General features: G+C 44.6%; 7 non-coding genes across 7 annotated transcripts; all 7 read left to right on the top strand.

Annotated features, from left to right (window-relative positions):
* Positions 1-415: 415 nt before the first annotated feature.
* Positions 416-488, top strand: trnar-ucg (transfer RNA arginine (anticodon UCG)). Its single transcript has one exon. It is a non-coding gene; the product is annotated as a tRNA-Arg (tRNA).
* Positions 489-1,878: 1,390 nt separating this feature from the next.
* Positions 1,879-1,960, top strand: trnas-aga (transfer RNA serine (anticodon AGA)). Its single transcript has one exon. It is a non-coding gene; the product is annotated as a tRNA-Ser (tRNA).
* A 2,127-nt stretch (positions 1,961-4,087) lies between these two features.
* Positions 4,088-4,160, top strand: trnar-ucg (transfer RNA arginine (anticodon UCG)). The gene has a single exon. It is a non-coding gene; the product is annotated as a tRNA-Arg (tRNA).
* Positions 4,161-5,551: 1,391 nt separating this feature from the next.
* Positions 5,552-5,633, top strand: trnas-aga (transfer RNA serine (anticodon AGA)). The gene has a single exon. It is a non-coding gene; the product is annotated as a tRNA-Ser (tRNA).
* A 2,128-nt stretch (positions 5,634-7,761) lies between these two features.
* On the top strand, positions 7,762-7,834 carry trnar-ucg (transfer RNA arginine (anticodon UCG)). The gene has a single exon. It is a non-coding gene; the product is annotated as a tRNA-Arg (tRNA).
* Positions 7,835-9,225: 1,391 nt separating this feature from the next.
* On the top strand, positions 9,226-9,307 carry trnas-aga (transfer RNA serine (anticodon AGA)). Its single transcript has one exon. It is a non-coding gene; the product is annotated as a tRNA-Ser (tRNA).
* Positions 9,308-11,435: 2,128 nt separating this feature from the next.
* trnar-ucg (transfer RNA arginine (anticodon UCG)) lies at positions 11,436-11,508 on the top strand. Its single transcript has one exon. It is a non-coding gene; the product is annotated as a tRNA-Arg (tRNA).
* The last annotated feature ends 696 nt before the right edge of the window (positions 11,509-12,204 follow it).

The following is a 12,204-nucleotide window of genomic DNA, read 5'->3' as shown; positions in this document are numbered from 1 at the left end:
TCGTTTTGAGCCGCTAATTTGCAGTGAAGTGGCGGCGCCAATAAAAGGTGTCACGCAGCTCGTCTAATTCCACATCCTGAGCTCGAAATGAGCAGATGTCTCTCGCTGAGTTTCGCCAGGGTCTTGCTTAGACGACACCATGACACGTTTTCACTGGAGTAGATCATGAAATCGCGTCGTGAATGTGAATAAAACGATGGGCACTTCCAGCAGAGAAGGAGGCGACCCTGAAGCAGGCAGCTCTGGACAAATGTTTCTCCTTTGCCAGTGAAAGGCACTGCTTCACAAATTGGAAACTTCGAAGTGAAGCAGTGTTGGTGATTATCTTCGCTGCTTGTTCACCTTTTTAATTCTGATTCCGTGAAAGTCCATGGCATTACATATCGACATTCTGCCGTGGCTGTGCGTGTCTATTGGGCCAGTAGCGTAATGGATAACGCGTCTGACTTCGGATCAGAAGATTGTAGGTTCGAGTCCTACCTGGCTCGTGGGGAATGTCTCACTTTAACCGTGCCCCTCGTTGACGCTCCCCTGCAAAGCCCTGCCGGGACGTCGCTTCTGTGCTTCCGCATTTAAAACTTGCATTTGTCTTATTGTCCATTTCAAATTCCAGCTCACCACAACGGAGACCTCTGTCGGTTTGGGGGTGCCTTTGTGGGTGAAAATGAGCATGAGTTCCTCAAAAGAGTGACAAGTCGTTGTGGAAGTGTCATACATCTGTGCCATTTAAGAACACAGGATAAAGTCATTGACATTTGCCCTGGGAACATTAGAACACACGACACTTTGGGCCAAAGTTGGAAACTGCGACTGGAATAGATGGCTCTCTGATCAGGCGGAATGGCCTTTTCCCACTTTGTAAATCTACGAAGACAAGTTGAAAATAATCTGCAACGAAAATGTTCATAAAGGGTGTTTTATTTACACTAAATACGATAGTATCTATCGCCTTGTCTTGTTATTTACTTGTGAAGATTCGGTACTCTCAGCACCGTGGCAGGATCGTATTCCCGCTCATGGAATGGTTGTATTGTTCAGCTAACATATCGGTGTACCAGTACTTCTGCCGATTTTCCGATGCTAGCAGCTCATTGGTTTTGTCCAAAACATTATGAATGTTAACATAATACAAATAGCTGCAGTTGCTGGAAATCTGAGCCTAAAACGAAAATTGTTTGCGGAACGCAGAAAGACTGGCAACAGAAACATCGACTTTCCTGCTCCTCGGATGCTGCTGTGCTTTTCCAGCATTTTCTGATCTAAAATCAGGTTTCCAGCATCTGCAGTCCTCACTCCTGCCGAGTTCCTTCAGTGTCGCTGGTTCCCAATTCAAGAACTCCATCTCTGGCGGTTTCATATCTGTACCTCCATGCTGTGGAATTGAAGAGTGAAGAAAAGTAACTCACCCCCTCCATCTCTGGGGTAATTAGGGGCTGAAAGTGAATCGTATCACATTGAAGTATATCTACAAGCGACTTAATCTCTGTCTTTTATTGGGAACCATCTCTTTCATTGTAACCATCAGGAAAGACCATTTCGTTCGCTAAATAAAGAAATGAATATGTCACTAACCTTTGTTTGTTTCATGTCCAAGAATACTCAGATCAATAGCTCCCTTGATTACCTCTGCTGGTCATGTTCGCAAAGAGATCGAGCAAATTGCCAAGTGTGATTTTCCTTTCAATAAATAATTTTGACTCAATTTTGCTGCAAATATCTTTTCCTAACTTTGTGCTTTTCTTCTTTGACATTGGTGTCTCGCACCTTACAAATGACAGCAAAAGTATGAATGGAGATGGAAACATTTCACTCAAGTCAGCGGCAGCTTTCAATGAGATCACGGCTGATTTGGTCAGTGCTCAGGACGCAGTGCCGTCTGTAGTCATGGCCGAGTGGTTAAGGCGATGGATTAGAAATCCATTGGGGTCTCCCCACGTAGATTCGAATCCTGCTGACTCTGTTTTCCGTGCTTTGCTGCTGGAACAATTCAAAGTTCAGAAAGCCCGTTTTGCAAACCAGGCCTGTAATTTGATTAGACTTGAGAAACTCGAGTTCTTCATCAGAAATGCTCCACATTTAAAACATTATCTCTGTTTCTCTTTCCAGATACACTGCTCGACACATCGGGTTTCTGCAGTTGTTATTGAACGCCCTGAGCAGAAGTGCTGCTTTTCATTAGATTCCTTTAATCCCTTGTCCTCTGTTCTCTGAGTCTGGTCATTGGCAACACTTCCTCTTGCTCGTCAGAGTGCTCATTCCCCACCGCTCCGTCTCCCATCATTACGAACAACCGCAGGAAATTGCCACTTAACCATCTTTGTTCCAAAGTGAAACTCACCAGCCTAGGAACTCTCTCCACCAAATGGGACTTCTCATCCCTGGACATGGAAAAGCCAGAGGATTGTGAAGAGATACTGTGAACATATTGTCAGTTGGCAGTTGGAAAAATGTTTAGGAAGCAAACCATATAATTTAGGCTCCAGCTTTGGAAATCTTGAGAAACTCTTTGGGAAATGGAATCACAGGAGATTGAAGAAGTGTAAATTGTCAGTCCGAGTAGAGGAAGGGACATTGACTCTGATGTTCTCGGCACAGGAATTGATCTGAGACATTGAAAGAATTATCGCTCCCGTACGTGAGCAATACAAACTTCATCTGGACGGTGGGACAATGAAAAACTCTGGAACACTCAAGACAATATCCAAATATTGACTGAGATCACGACAGTACGAGTACGATAGATGGGTCAGTTTTTGTCCAGTGTGTGCGGGAGGGATTCCTGACACAGTATGTAGACATGCCTTCAAGGGAAGAAGCCACTTTCGATTTAGTACTGGGTAACGAGCCTGGCCAGGTTTTAGATTTGGAAGTAGGTGAGCACTGTGGAGACAGCGATCACAATTCTCTCAGGTTTACTTTCGTGATGGAAAGGGATAGGTGTACTCCACGGAGCAAGAGTTTCAGCTGGTGGAAGGGAAATCACGATGCAATGAGGTAAGATTTAGGAAGCGCAGAGTTGGGTAGGAAACTGTAGGGGGTGAGCACATTAAAAATGTGAAGCTTATTCAAGGAAAAGCTCCTGTGTGTCCTCGATAAGTATGTACCTGCCAGGCAGGGAGGAAGATATAGAACGCGTGAGCCGTGGTTTACTAAGGAAGGTGGAATCCCTGGTCAAGAAGAACAAGAAGTCTTATGTTAGGACAAAACGTGAAAACTCAGTTAGAGCGCTCGAGGTTTCCAACGATCTCAGGAAAGACCTAAAAAGAGAGCTGGGAAGAGCCAGGAGGAGACATGAGAAGTTGTTGGCAGATAGGATCAGGGTTAACGCTAAGGCTTTCCATAGGTATGTCAGGAATAAAAGAATGACGAGAGTTAAATCTGGGACAATCAAGGATAATAGTGGGAAGTCGTGTGTGGAGTCAGTGGAGATAGAGGAAGCACTAAATAAATATTTTTCGACAGAGTTCGCTATAGATAATGAAAATGTTGGCGAGGAAGATACAGAGATACTTGCGTCTAGACTAGAAGAGATTGAGGTTCACAAGGAAGAGATATTAGAAATACTGCAGAGTGTGAAAATAGATAAGTCAGCTGGGCCGGATGGGATCTATCTGATGTTGTTTAGCAAATGCACTGCAGGAAGGTACAAATCAAGCTGATGCTAACAACGGCTCGTTTTGAGCCGCTAATTTGCAGTGAAGTGGCGGCGCCAATAAAAGGTGTCACGCAGCTCGTCTAATTCCACATCCTGAGCTCGAAATGAGCAGATGTCTCTCGCTGAGTTTCGCCAGGGTCTTGCTTAGACGACACCATGACACGTTTTCACTGGAGTAGATCATGAAATCGCGTCGTGAATGTGAATAAAACGATGGGCACTTCCAGCAGAGAAGGAGGCGACCCTGAAGCAGGCAGCTCTGGACAAATGTTTCTCCTTTGCCAGTGAAAGGCACTGCTTCACAAATTGGAAACTTCGAAGTGAAGCAGTGTTGGTGATTATCTTCGCTGCTTGTTCACCTTTTTAATTCTGATTCCGTGAAAGTCCATGGCATTACATATCGACATTCTGCCGTGGCTGTGCGCGTCTATTGGGCCAGTAGCGTAATGGATAACGCGTCTGACTTCGGATCAGAAGATTGTAGGTTCGAGTCCTACCTGGCTCGTGGGGAATGTCTCACTTTAACCGTGCCCCTCGTTGACGCTCCCCTGCAAAGCCCTGCCGGGACGTCGCTTCTGTGCTTCCGCATTTAAAACTTGCATTTGTCTTATTGTCCATTTCAAATTCCAGCTCACCACAACGGAGACCTCTGTCGGTTTGGGGGTGCCTTTGTGGGTGAAAATGAGCATGAGTTCCTCAAAAGAGTGACAAGTCGTTGTGGAAGTGTCATACATCTGTGCCATTTAAGAACACAGGATAAAGTCATTGACATTTGCCCTGGGAACATTAGAACACACGACACTTTGGGCCAAAGTTGGAAACTGCGACTGGAATAGATCGCTCTCTGATCAGGCGGAATGGCCTTTTCCCACTTTGTAAATCTACGAAGACAAGTTGAAAATAATCTGCAACGAAAATGTTCATAAAGGGTGTTTTATTTACACTAAATACGATAGTATCTATCGCCTTGTCTTGTTATTTACTTGTGAAGATTCGGTACTCTCAGCACCGTGGCCCGGATCGTATTCCCGCTCATGGAATGGTTGTATTGTTCAGCTAACATATCGGTGTACCAGTACTTCTGCCGATTTTCCGATGCTAGCAGCTCATTGGTTTTGTCCAAAACATTATGAATGTTAACATAATACAAATAGCTGCAGTTGCTGGAAATCTGAGCCTAAAACGAAAATTGTTTGCGGAACGCAGAAAGACTGGCAACAGAAACATCGACTTTCCTGCTCCTCGGATGCTGCTGTGCTTTTCCAGCATTTTCTGATCTAAAATCAGGTTTCCAGCATCTGCAGTCCTCACTCCTGCCGAGTTCCTTCAGTGTCGCTGGTTCCCAATTCAAGAACTCCATCTCTGGCGGTTTCATATCTGTACCTCCATGCTGTGGAATTGAAGAGTGAAGAAAAGTAACTCACCCCCTCCATCTCTGGGGTAATTAGGGGCTGAAAGTGAATCGTATCACATTGAAGTATATCTACAAGCGACTTAATCTCTGTCTTTTATTGGGAACCATCTCTTTCATTGTAACCATCAGGAAAGACCATTTCGTTCGCTAAATAAAGAAATGAATATGTCACTAACCTTTGTTTGTTTCATGTCCAAGAATACTCAGATCAATAGCTCCCTTGATTACCTCTGCTGGTCATGTTCGCAAAGAGATCGAGCAAATTGCCAAGTGTGATTTTCCTTTCAATAAATAATTTTGACTCAATTTTGCTGCAAATATCTTTTCCTAACTTTGTGCTTTTCTTCTTTGACATTGGTGTCTCGCACCTTACAAATGACAGCAAAGGTATGAATGGAGATGGAAACATTTCACTCAAGTCAGCGGCAGCTTTCAATGAGATCACGGCTGATTTGGTCAGTGCTCAGGACGCAGTGCCGTCTGTAGTCATGGCCGAGTGGTTAAGGCGATGGATTAGAAATCCATTGGGGTCTCCCCACGTAGATTCGAATCCTGCTGACTACGTTTTCCGTGCTTTGCTGCTGGAACAATTCAAAGTTCAGAAAGCCCGTTTTGCAAACCAGGCCTGTAATTTGATTAGACTTGAGAAACTCGAGTTCTTCATCAGAAATGCTCCACATTTAAAACATTATCTCTGTTTCTCTTTCCAGATACACTGCTCGACACATCGGGTTTCTGCAGTTGTTATTGAACGCCCTGAGCAGAAGTGCTGCTTTTCATTAGATTCCTTTAATCCCTTGTCCTCTGTTCTCTGACTCTGGTCATTGGCAACACTTCCTCTTGCTCGTCAGAGTGCTCATTCCCCACCGCTCCGTCTCCCATCATTACGAACAACCGCAGGAAATTGCCACTTAACCATCTTTGTTCCAAAGTGAAACTCACCAGCCTAGGAACTCTCTCCACCAAATGGGACTTCTCATCCCTGGACATGGAAAAGCCAGAGGATTGTGAAGAGATACTGTGAACATATTGTCAGTTGGCAGTTGGAAAAATGTTTAGGAAGCAAACCATATAATTTAGGCTCCAGCTTTGGAAATCTTGAGAAACTCTTTGGGAAATGGAATCACAGGAGATTGAAGAAGTGTAAATTGTCAGTCCGAGTAGAGGAAGGGACATTGACTCTGATGTTCTCGGCACAGGAATTGATCTGAGACATTGAAAGAATTATCGCTCCCGTACGTGAGCAATACAAACTTCATCTGGACGGTGGGACAATGAAAAACTCTGGAACACTCAAGACAATATCCAAATATTGACTGAGATCACGACAGTACGAGTACGATAGATGGGTCAGTTTTTGTCCAGTGTGTGCGGGAGGGATTCCTGACACAGTATGTAGACATGCCTTCAAGGGAAGAAGCCACTTTCGATTTAGTACTGGGTAACGAGCCTGGCCAGGTTTTAGATTTGGAAGTAGGTGAGCACTGTGGAGACAGCGATCACAATTCTCTCAGGTTTACTTTCGTGATGGAAAGGGATAGGTGTACTCCACGGAGCAAGAGTTTCAGCTGGTGGAAGGGAAATCACGATGCAATGAGGTAAGATTTAGGAAGCGCAGAGTTGGGTAGGAAACTGTAGGGGGTGAGCACATTAAAAATGTGAAGCTTATTCAAGGAAAAGCTCCTGTGTGTCCTCGATAAGTATGTACCTGCCAGGCAGGGAGGAAGATATAGAACGCGTGAGCCGTGGTTTACTAAGGAAGGTGGAATCCCTGGTCAAGAAGAACAAGAAGTCTTATGTTAGGACAAAACGTGAAAACTCAGTTAGAGCGCTCGAGGTTTCCAACGATCTCAGGAAAGACCTAAAAAGAGAGCTGGGAAGAGCCAGGAGGAGACATGAGAAGTTGTTGGCAGATAGGATCAGGGTTAACGCTAAGGCTTTCCATAGGTATGTCAGGAATAAAAGAATGACGGAGAGTTAAATCTGGGACAATCAAGGATAATAGTGGGAAGTCGTGTGTGGAGTCAGTGGAGATAGAGGAAGCACTAAATAAATATTTTTCGACAGAGTTCGCTATAGATAATGAAAATGTTGGCGAGGAAGATACAGAGATACTTGCGTCTAGACTAGAAGAGATTGAGGTTCACAAGGAAGAGATATTAGAAATACTGCAGAGTGTGAAAATAGATAAGTCAGCTGGGCCGGATGGGATCTATCTGATGTTGTTTAGCAAATGCACTGCAGGAAGGTACAAATCAAGCTGATGCTAACAACGGCTCGTTTTGAGCCGCTAATTTGCAGTGAAGTGGCGGCGCCAATAAAAGGTGTCACGCAGCTCGTCTAATTCCACATCCTGAGCTCGAAATGAGCAGATGTCTCTCGCTGAGTTTCGCCAGGGTCTTGCTTAGACGACACCATGACACGTTTTCACTGGAGTAGATCATGAAATCGCGTCGTGAATGTGAATAAAACGATGGGCACTTCCAGCAGAGAAGGAGGCGACCCTGAAGCAGGCAGCTCTGGACAAATGTTTCTCCTTTGCCAGTGAAAGGCACTGCTTCACAAATTGGAAACTTCGAAGTGAAGCAGTGTTGGTGATTATCTTCGCTGCTTGTTCACCTTTTTAATTCTGATTCCGTGAAAGTCCATGGCATTACATATCGACATTCTGCCGTGGCTGTGCGCGTCTATTGGACCAGTAGCGTAATGGATAACGCGTCTGACTTCGGATCAGAAGATTGTAGGTTCGAGTCCTACCTGGCTCGTGGGGAATGTCTCACTTTAACCGTGCCCCTCGTTGACGCTCCCCTGCAAAGCCCTGCCGGGACGTCGCTTCTGTGCTTCCGCATTTAAAACTTGCATTTGTCTTATTGTCCATTTCAAATTCCAGCTCACCACAACGGAGACCTCTGTCGGTTTGGGGGTGCCTTTGTGGGTGAAAATGAGCATGAGTTCCTCAAAAGAGTGACAAGTCGTTGTGGAAGTGTCATACATCTGTGCCATTTAAGAACACAGGATAAAGTCATTGACATTTGCCCTGGGAACATTAGAACACACGACACTTTGGGCCAAAGTTGGAAACTGCGACTGGAATAGATGGCTCTCTGATCAGGCGGAATGGCCTTTTCCCACTTTGTAAATCTACGAAGACAAGTTGAAAATAATCTGCAACGAAAATGTTCATAAAGGGTGTTTTATTTACACTAAATACGATAGTATCTATCGCCTTGTCTTGTTATTTACTTGTGAAGATTCGGTACTCTCAGCACCGTGGCCCGGATCGTATTCCCGCTCATGGAATGGTTGTATTGTTCAGCTAACATATCGGTGTACCAGTACTTCTGCCGATTTTCCGATGCTAGCAGCTCATTGGTTTTGTCCAAAACATTATGAATGTTAACATAATACAAATAGCTGCAGTTGCTGGAAATCTGAGCCTAAAACGAAAATTGTTTGCGGAACGCAGAAAGACTGGCAACAGAAACATCGACTTTCCTGCTCCTCGGATGCTGCTGTGCTTTTCCAGCATTTTCTGATCTAAAATCAGGTTTCCAGCATCTGCAGTCCTCACTCCTGCCGAGTTCCTTCAGTGTCGCTGGTTCCCAATTCAAGAACTCCATCTCTGGCGGTTTCATATCTGTACCTCCATGCTGTGGAATTGAAGAGTGAAGAAAAGTAACTCACCCCCTCCATCTCTGGGGTAATTAGGGGCTGAAAGTGAATCGTATCACATTGAAGTATATCTACAAGCGACTTAATCTCTGTCTTTTATTGGGAACCATCTCTTTCATTGTAACCATCAGGAAAGACCATTTCGTTCGCTAAATAAAGAAATGAATATGTCACTAACCTTTGTTTGTTTCATGTCCAAGAATACTCAGATCAATAGCTCCCTTGATTACCTCTGCTGGTCATGTTCGCAAAGAGATCGAGCAAATTGCCAAGTGTGATTTTCCTTTCAATAAATAATTTTGACTCAATTTTGCTGCAAATATCTTTTCCTAACTTTGTGCTTTTCTTCTTTGACATTGGTGTCTCGCACCTTACAAATGACAGCAAAGGTATGAATGGAGATGGAAACATTTCACTCAAGTCAGCGGCAGCTTTCAATGAGATCACGGCTGATTTGGTCAGTGCTCAGGACGCAGTGCCGTCTGTAGTCATGGCCGAGTGGTTAAGGCGATGGATTAGAAATCCATTGGGGTCTCCCCACGTAGATTCGAATCCTGCTGACTACGTTTTCCGTGCTTTGCTGCTGGAACAATTCAAAGTTCAGAAAGCCCGTTTTGCAAACCAGGCCTGTAATTTGATTAGACTTGAGAAACTCGAGTTCTTCATCAGAAATGCTCCACATTTAAAACATTATCTCTGTTTCTCTTTCCAGATACACTGCTCGACACATCGGGTTTCTGCAGTTGTTATTGAACGCCCTGAGCAGAAGTGCTGCTTTTCATTAGATTCCTTTAATCCCTTGTCCTCTGTTCTCTGACTCTGGTCATTGGCAACACTTCCTCTTGCTCGTCAGAGTGCTCATTCCCCACCGCTCCGTCTCCCATCATTACGAACAACCGCAGGAAATTGCCACTTAACCATCTTTGTTCCAAAGTGAAACTCACCAGCCTAGGAACTCTCTCCACCAAATGGGACTTCTCATCCCTGGACATGGAAAAGCCAGAGGATTGTGAAGAGATACTGTGAACATATTGTCAGTTGGCAGTTGGAAAAATGTTTAGGAAGCAAACCATATAATTTAGGCTCCAGCTTTGGAAATCTTGAGAAACTCTTTGGGAAATGGAATCACAGGAGATTGAAGAAGTGTAAATTGTCAGTCCGAGTAGAGGAAGGGACATTGACTCTGATGTTCTCGGCACAGGAATTGATCTGAGACATTGAAAGAATTATCGCTCCCGTACGTGAGCAATACAAACTTCATCTGGACGGTGGGACAATGTAAAACTCTGGAACACTCAAGACAATATCCAAATATTGACTGAGATCACGACAGTACGAGTACGATAGATGGGTCAGTTTTTGTCCAGTGTGTGCGGGAGGGATTCCTGACACAGTATGTAGACATGCCTTCAAGGGAAGAAGCCACTTTCGATTTAGTACTGGGTAACGAGCCTGGCCAGGTTTTAGATTTGGAAGTAGGTGAGCACTGTGGAGACAGCGATCACAATTCTCTCAGGTTTACTTTCGTGATGGAAAGGGATAGGTGTACTCCACGGAGCAAGAGTTTCAGCTGGTGGAAGGGAAATCACGATGCAATGAGGTAAGATTTAGGAAGCGCAGAGTTGGGTAGGAAACTGTAGGGGGTGAGCACATTAAAAATGTGAAGCTTATTCAAGGAAAAGCTCCTGTGTGTCCTCGATAAGTATGTACCTGCCAGGCAGGGAGGAAGATATAGAACGCGTGAGCCGTGGTTTACTAAGGAAGGTGGAATCCCTGGTCAAGAAGAACAAGAAGTCTTATGTTAGGACAAAACGTGAAAACTCAGTTAGAGCGCTCGAGGTTTCCAACGATCTCAGGAAAGACCTAAAAAGAGAGCTGGGAAGAGCCAGGAGGAGACATGAGAAGTTGTTGGCAGATAGGATCAGGGTTAACGCTAAGGCTTTCCATAGGTATGTCAGGAATAAAAGAATGACGGAGAGTTAAATCTGGGACAATCAAGGATAATAGTGGGAAGTCGTGTGTGGAGTCAGTGGAGATAGAGGAAGCACTAAATAAAAATTTTTCGACAGAGTTCGCTATAGATAATGAAAATGTTGGCGAGGAAGATACAGAGATACTTGCGTCTAGACTAGAAGAGATTGAGGTTCACAAGAAAGAGATATTAGAAATACTGCAGAGTGTGAAAATGGATAAGTCAGCTGGGCCGGATGGGATCTATCTGATGTTGTTTAGCAAATGCACTGCAGGAAGGTACAAATCAAGCTGATGCTAACAACGGCTCGTTTTGAGCCGCTAATTTGCAGTGAAGTGGCGGCGCCAATAAAAGGTGTCACGCAGCTCGTCTAATTCCACATCCTGAGCTCGAAATGAGCAGATGTCTCTCGCTGAGTTTCGGCAGGGTCTTGCTTAGACGACACCATGACACGTTTTCACTGGAGTAGATCATGAAATCGCGTCGTGAATGTGAATAAAACGATGGGCACTTCCAGCAGAGAAGGAGGCGACCCTGAAGCAGGCAGCTCTGGACAAATGTTTCTCCTTTGCCAGTGAAAGGCACTGCTTCACAAATTGGAAACTTCGAAGTGAAGCAGTGTTGGTGATTATCTTCGCTGCTTGTTCACCTTTTTAATTCTGATTCCGTGAAAGTCCATGGCATTACATATCGACATTCTGCCGTGGCTGTGCGCGTCTATTGGGCCAGTAGCGTAATGGATAACGCGTCTGACTTCGGATCAGAAGATTGTAGGTTCGAGTCCTACCTGGCTCGTGGGGAATGTCTCACTTTAACCGTGCCCCTCGTTGACGCTCCCCTGCAAAGCCCTGCCGGGACGTCGCTTCTGTGCTTCCGCATTTAAAACTTGCATTTGTCTTATTGTCCATTTCAAATTCCAGCTCACCACAACGGAGACCTCTGTCGGTTTGGGGGTGCCTTTGTGGGTGAAAATGAGCATGAGTTCCTCAAAAGAGTGACAAGTCGTTGTGGAAGTGTCATACATCTGTGCCATTTAAGAACACAGGATAAAGTCATTGACATTTGCCCTGGGAACATTAGAACACACGACACTTTGGGCCAAAGTTGGAAACTGCGACTGGAATTGATGGCTCTCTGATCAGGCGGAAAGGCCTTTTCCCACTTTGTAAATCTACGAAGACAAGTTGAAAATAATCTGCAACGAAAATGTTCATAAAGGGTGTTTTATTTACACTAAATACGATAGTATCTATCGCCTTGTCTTGTTATTTACTTGTGAAGATTCGGTACTCTCAGCACCGTGGCCCGGATCGTATTCCCGCTCATGGAATGGTTGTATTGTTCAGCTAACATATCGGTGTACCAGTACTTCTGCCGATTTTCCGATGCTAGCAGGTCATTGGTTTTGTCCAAAACATTATGAATGTTAACATAATACAAATAGCTGCAGTTGCTGGAAATCTGAGCCTAAAACGAAAATTGTTTGCGGAA

This window comes from Chiloscyllium punctatum, chromosome 13 (assembly GCF_047496795.1).
Source record: "Chiloscyllium punctatum isolate Juve2018m chromosome 13, sChiPun1.3, whole genome shotgun sequence".
NCBI classification, from domain to species: domain Eukaryota; kingdom Metazoa; phylum Chordata; class Chondrichthyes; order Orectolobiformes; family Hemiscylliidae; genus Chiloscyllium; species Chiloscyllium punctatum.
This window is presented reverse-complemented; position numbering and strand designations above follow the sequence as displayed.